Below are 5027 nucleotides of genomic sequence, written 5' to 3' on the forward strand. Positions count from 1 at the left end.
CAGCCCGATTCGTAACCACTACGCTACCAGAGCTAACTAATAGACACACCTAAAGTTAAGGGTGTCGTGTGGCGCTGTGGGTTAATGTGCCAAACTGCAAAGCCGTTTGAACTGCAGGGTTGGCAGTTCAAGCTGCTCCTCGGAAACCCTGTATAGGGTCGCTATGGGTCGAAATCGACTCGACAGCACTTAACAACAACAACTCAGAAGAGCAGAGAAGAGTTTCTTAGGTAGGGGATAACTAGTGCAAAGGCCCTGAGCAGGAGTTTGGCAGCTGCAGTGAGGCCAGATGAAATCACTGAGGAAAGAGTTGGCTACACATACATGCCATTCATCACAATGAAGACTGAAAAAAGGTGGCTTGGAAAAAATGACATAAGGAGCTATCATCAAACAAACAAGGAATTCTGTTCTAACCACTCAAAAGCGTAGTGTTTGTCCTTCTTAAGATATAACTTTGCAGCAATATTTGGGAAATCCCTCATAAAAAACAAGTGCAGTTTTCTAATGCTTATAATGCTAATTTGAATATCAAGATATAAAATTTCTTAGACAAGAAATCTTCAATGTTGTTGTTGTTGTTAAGGGCCGCTGAGTTGGTTCAGATTCATAGGGACCCTGTAGAGGGTTTCCCACAAGCGGCTGGTGAATTTGAACCACTGACCTTAAAGTTCAAACCAACTTTGCAGTCTAGCGCTTATACTATAGTGCCATATCAGGACTACAACTTCAATTTGTTAAGTGCTATCGAGTTGGTACCTACCAATAGTGACCCTGTACAGAGTTTCTAAGGAGCTACTGGTGAGCTTAAACCGCTTACCTTACGGTTTAAACTCACATTGCAGTCCAGCACATTAACCCATGTAGCCACACCAGGACTCCAACTTCATTTAAGCATGGACTATGTGTGGCGCTGTGCGTTAATGCGTCAGACTGCAAAGTCGTTTGAACTGCAAGGTCGGCGGTTCAAGATCACCAGCCGCTCCTTGGAAATCCTATCCAGGGTCGCTTTGGGTCGGAATCGACTTGACGTCACTTAACAACAGCAATTATTTTAAGAGGAGTCCTGGTGTGGCTCTGTGGGTTAATGCGCCAGACTGCAAAGCCATTTGAAATGCAAGGTTGTCAGTTCAAGTTCACCAGCTGCTCCTCGGAAACCCTATACAGAGTTGTAATGGGTCGGAACTGACTCGGCGGCACTTAATAACAACAACAACAATTATTTAAAGAAGTTAGACAATATTCCTGCTCACTCATTGACCCTCTATTTAAAAAATACTTATTTGACTATTGCCTTCTACCATCAAGCACTATTTTGGTGCTGGGAATACAAGAGTGAATAAAACAAAGAAAACACGTCTTCATGAGACATTATCTTAGTAGGAAAGAGAGACAAAAAACAAAATCACACAAAGGAGCAGATCATTGTAGCTCTAACAAGGGCTACAAGGGAAAAGTGCCAGGATCAGTTTGAATGGTTGCTGGTTTCCCAGGTACCCTTCCCAACTCTCTGCCAGGCAAGCCATGGAGCAAACATTAAGTAGTCAAGTGATGAAATTGTGTCCTTTATGGTTTCTGCCTTTTCTTTTCTTTTCTTTTTTTACAATGCGAATGTTACTTGACTTACATAAACCATATTAACAGAATTTATAAAATAATACATAAATATATTCTTATTAAAATTCCAGAGATTATAGATAAAGCTGAAGTTTTCTTTGCCAAGGGAAGGAAGACAAACACAATGTAATAATACAAATGAGCTTTATTAAAAGTGGCAGAAAGATTTGAGGGTCATAATTTGTTGTCTCTGCTTCATAGCTTAATATGTTTCCTCAGAAGTAGTTACCTCTCTTCTCAGAAGTATAAAAACAATGTGTTTAGCTACCCATGTTAGCCCTGTGTGATCAAAGAAACAATTTTAGAATTCTGTCATAGATAAGCTATGGGCTTATCTTTCTCAGGTTTGGGCCACGTGAGTGAATCTCAGTGGAGTAAGATTCCTTATCTTAACCTTGTTTATCAAATATTCAGACTCAGCATTAAAACACCTAATTGCTGCAAAACCATCTGTGAAAATCACAGGAGCCCTGGTTGTTCATTGGTTAAGTGCTAGGGAAGGTCAGAAGCCCCAGCTACTCTGTAGGAGACAGACGTAAGGATCTACTCCTGTAAAGAGTTCAGCCTGGAAAACCTAGGGGTAATTCTACTCTATCACAGAGGGACGCTACGAGTTGAAAATCAATTTGACGATACCAAACAATAACATACATATACATGTGTATTTGTATGTTGTTGTTAAATGCTGTCGAGTGGGATCCGACTCACAGAGACCTTGCATGGGGTTTGGTGAGCTTGAGCCATCAACCTTGCATTTCAAATTGATGTTGCAGTCCAGCGCATTAACCCACAGCACCACACCAGGACTATGTTGTTGTTAAGTGCCATCTAATCAGTTCCAACTCTCTCTCTCTCTCTCTCTCTCTCTCTCTCTATATATATATATATATATATATATATATGACTCATAAAATACATAAGAATCCACATGTAAAAATCAGTCATCAATACTAGCAAAAATTAATTCAGCAGCACATATAGCATATTAATGCTCCCACATTATTGTCTTTGGATAGCAACATTGGTTTTTAAAAAAAAAAACAATTTATCACATTACTGATATAGATGACTTCAACCATCGTTAAAATGGAGTCCAGTCCAAGGAAGACAAAGAAGTGGGAGAGAAAAATGGTTTTAGTGATATTATCCTGGAAAAAGATAACCCATTCCTTTGCCATAAAGATAATTATCAAAGGACTCCAGGAAAAGAGTGATAATAATTTATGATAAACACATTGTTCCTCTGTTTTTGCGAAATGTGACGTTAATATTATGAAATGGTGATCATTTTTCCAGCTATAATTTACCCTATATAAAGTGTAGAGATTTTGTGTCTACAGGGCAGCTTTGGGAAGCTATTCCCACTATTTTCCAGATTGCTTGCATTCTGCTAATAAAGTGTGATGTTAGATCGCTCCCCGTCTCTATGATTGACTACAATGACAGGTGGCCAGTCTTCATTTGCTTGCCAAGATTTCTAGAGACCACATCAGGAACCTGCAGACTACTGTGATAAGTAACCTTACTTGCTGAGTAGCCCACTGACCACCTAGATTGGTGGACCCAGGAGACTCAGTACCTGAACGCTCTAAGCAGCACTGCTGAGAAGCTATTTGTCTTGGGAGCCTTCAGTTGTGTGTGCCTAGTGCCCACTGTCGCTTTCACTTTTGAGCCACACGTTTTATTCTGGTAACGCACATTGAGGCATCATAGCCAACCTGCCTTTGAGTATCTCTACTATATGTATTGCATCTCACTATTAAAAAAAAAAAAAGAAAGAAAGAAATCCTCACCACTGGACCAATAAACAACATCCTTGCCAATGGAGAAAAGTTTAAAGTTGTCAAAGACTCCATTTTGCTTGCATCAACTATCCACACTCATGGAATCAGCAGTCAAAAAATCAAATGACATATTGTCACATTAGGCAAATCTGCTGCACAAGAACTTTTTAAAGTGTTGAAGAGCAAAGATGTCAGCTTGAGGACTAAGGTGCGTCTGAGGGAGCCTTCAGTTGTGTGTGCCTAGTGCCCACTGTCGCTTTCACTTTTGAGCCACACGTTTTATTCTGGTAACGCACATTGAGGCATCATAGCCAACCTGCCTTTGAGTATCTCTACTATATGTATTGCTATTTAAAAAAAAAAGAAAGAAAGAAAGAAATCCTCACCACTGGACCAATAAACAACATCCTTGCCAATGGAGAAAAGTTTAAAGTTGTCAAAGACTCCATTTTGCTTGCATCAACTATCCACACTCATGGAATCAGCAGTCAAAAAATCAAATGACATATTGCATTAGCTATGGATCAGAACTGACTCAACGGCACTTAACAACAACAGTGAGGGAAAAAGAGGAAAACCCCCAAAGAGATGGACTGGCACAGTGGCAGCACCAGTGGTCTCCAACATAGCAATGATTGTAAGGTTGGCCCAGGACTGGGCAGTGCTTCGTTCTGTTGCGCATAGGGTCGCTGTGAGTCAACACCAACTCAATGGCACCTAACAACAACAATTGTTTTTGTAAGGTTAACCTCTATACACTGGGAACTAGAGCCTTTACTTTGAAAATAAGTCCCTTAGGATGAATGTTATCTAATTGGTGCACCTATGGATTTCCTCCTAGGACTAAGAAATAAATTATGGTTTACTGTAAAATGGTCTGGCCTATGTACCATCTCGAGTTGGGGGATGGCCTTTAAATTAATCCTTAAATGATTTTACCATCTTGCAGTTAGAACTCTTCTGTCATAGATTGAGAAAATGAGATGAAATATCTTACATCCAAACCTTTATGACATTACATAACAAGGATGCTTGAATGAAGGAAAATCAACTAACAGTTCAGAGAACAGTTAAAGGGAAGGAGGAAGAAGGGAGACACAAATCTCCAGTAGTTTCTGGGGAAAGCTGCATAGATAGGATAGACCAGAAAAACCTGGAAATCAAGTTACAATGAATACTTCTCACCCAATTGCTCCTCCTCCCGCCATTCCTGAAGACTGACCACATCCTTATCGGTTAGAAGAAGGGGATTTGGGAGTGGTCTTTCCATCACATATCCCCGACAAAGGATCCAATTTGGACAGGGATAACATGGTGAGGTCATTGCCTGGCAGTACCCTCATAGGCAATTACCTGTTGGACTGAATCAACAAGGCCAACCCACAGAATATTATTGGGCCCACATCCCATTTTCCACTTCAGATTTGTTCTATTCTAATCATACATTGACAGAGAACTTCCAGAGGTTCAAGCTGGATTCAGAAGAGGCCGTGGAAAGAGAGATATCATTACTGATGTCCGATGGACCTTGGCTGAAAGCAGAGAATATCAGAAAGATGTTTACCTATGCTTTATTGACTATGCAAAGGCTTTCGATTGTGTGGATCATGACAAGCTATGGACAAC

Source organism: Chrysochloris asiatica, unplaced genomic scaffold, assembly GCF_000296735.1.
Source record: "Chrysochloris asiatica unplaced genomic scaffold, ChrAsi1.0 scaffold00013, whole genome shotgun sequence".
NCBI classification, from domain to species: domain Eukaryota; kingdom Metazoa; phylum Chordata; class Mammalia; order Afrosoricida; family Chrysochloridae; genus Chrysochloris; species Chrysochloris asiatica.